Here is a 1935-nt window from a genome sequence, read left to right as displayed (position 1 = left end):
TAGAAGGGAGTGCCTCTGTTGGTTCCTTTGGGGAGAAACTTTCGGGATATGCAGTCGTGAATCAATACCGTGAAACTATTGAATCTGCTGCTTTTGAATTTCCATATTCTGCCCAACAAGCGGAACTGTTTGCATTAATAAGAGCCTGCATTTTAGGAAAAAACTTGAGAGTGAACATCTGTACAGATTCGAGATACGCTTTCGGGGTAGATCACTATTTTGGACAATTATGGAAAAACAGGGGATTTCTGACTTCTGCAGGTACGCAGATTTCCCATCAGAAGTTAGTCTCAGATTTATTACAAGCCCTTATGCTACCAAGACAGATCTCGGTTATGAAATGCTCCGCCCACACGACAGGACAGACCTCAGTAGATATAGGGAATAGATATGCTGATCGGGAAGCAAAGGAAGCGTCCCAGACACAGAGGGTGGTTGTCCCTAGAATGATGAGTCAGACTAAAAGCTCAAACAAGAGCAAGTCTCCCTCTGATAAACAAATGCCAACCATCCAAGACGTCATTAAATTACAGGTGGACGCTCCTGGCTGTGACAAGCAATTGTGGGAACAACTTGGTTGTACTTATGACTGTGTATCTAAATTGTGGGTCACCCCTGCGGGGCAGACTTGTATGTCGGATGAATTAGCAGGATGGGTTATTGAATGTGTACACTTTGCAACTCATTGTGGGGCCAAAGCTGCAAGCGATACACTGCTGGCCACTTGGTGTCATCCTAGGTTGCAAGCCCTAGCCCAGGGCATCAGCAGTCGTTGCCTTATTTGTCAGAAACACAACCCTGGAAAGGCAGTGTCTTGCGAAAAGGGAAAAACCCCTTTACCTGAAGGTCCCTTTGAGACCCTCCAAATGGACTACATTGAGCTGCAAAGATGTCAGGGTTATAAATATGTTTTAGTTATTGTTGATGTATTTAGTAAAAGGATAGAGTCCCATCCGACAACGGATAATAAAGCCTCCACTGTTGTAAAAGTTCTGATGCAAGAGATCATTCCTAGATACGGAATCCCAAATCAATTGAGTTCAGATAACGGCCCTCATTTTGTAGGCCAGGTGAATAAGGAATTCTGCACCCAGATGGGCATCAAACAACAGCTACATTGTGCCTACAGGCCACAGGCCGCTGGGTTGGTTGAACGTGCTAACCAGACTTTGAAAAATAAACTGGCCAAGCTGCAGGCTGAGACTGGTACTACTTGGCTCAAACTTCTTCCTATAGCCTTATTTCAGACACGTACTACCCCGGCTGGGGCAATGCGGTTAAGTCCTGCTGAAATTATATACGGTAGACCCCTCAAGACCCCGTGGAATCAAAACGTTCTGAAGACTGTCCATTTTCACCACATGACAACAGACAACAGAAATGACTAACTATGTTTTGTCATTAACTAAGGCATTGAGAAGCCTTCACTCTCGGGTACGAGCTGCCTACATCGAACTTCCTCCTATAACCAGTCCATCTAAATTCGAACCGGGAATGTATGTGTTAATCAGGAATTGGACAAGGAAAGGAATGGAACCTCGTTGGGAGGGGCCCTATCAAGTCTTACTCACCACCCCTACCGCTGTGAAAGTAGAGGGGAAGAGTGCTTGGGTTCACCTCCACCACTGTAAAACTATCAGTCCCACGTTTTAAATTTAAAATGCTAACTTCTCTTTTCTTTCAAGAAATCTTTCCTATACAGGTGTCGTGACCAGCCATGAAAGCCTTACTACGGATCTCCTCTATTCTACTCTGCTACACCCTGGGAGTGAACAAACAGGATACATGTCAGCGCGACCAGCCTGAACGCATATACCACCTATGCTCAGGAGACGTACTTCGATGCAACGACCCAGATGGATTCGGAATATGGAACGTCACCCAGGTGGACGCCTCTACCGGGCTCTTGCGGCAGCCCTACCGGACGCTGATATT

Source organism: Heptranchias perlo, chromosome 35 (genome assembly GCF_035084215.1).
Source record: "Heptranchias perlo isolate sHepPer1 chromosome 35, sHepPer1.hap1, whole genome shotgun sequence".
NCBI lineage: Eukaryota > Metazoa > Chordata > Chondrichthyes > Hexanchiformes > Hexanchidae > Heptranchias > Heptranchias perlo.
Note: the sequence above shows the minus strand (reverse complement) of the source record.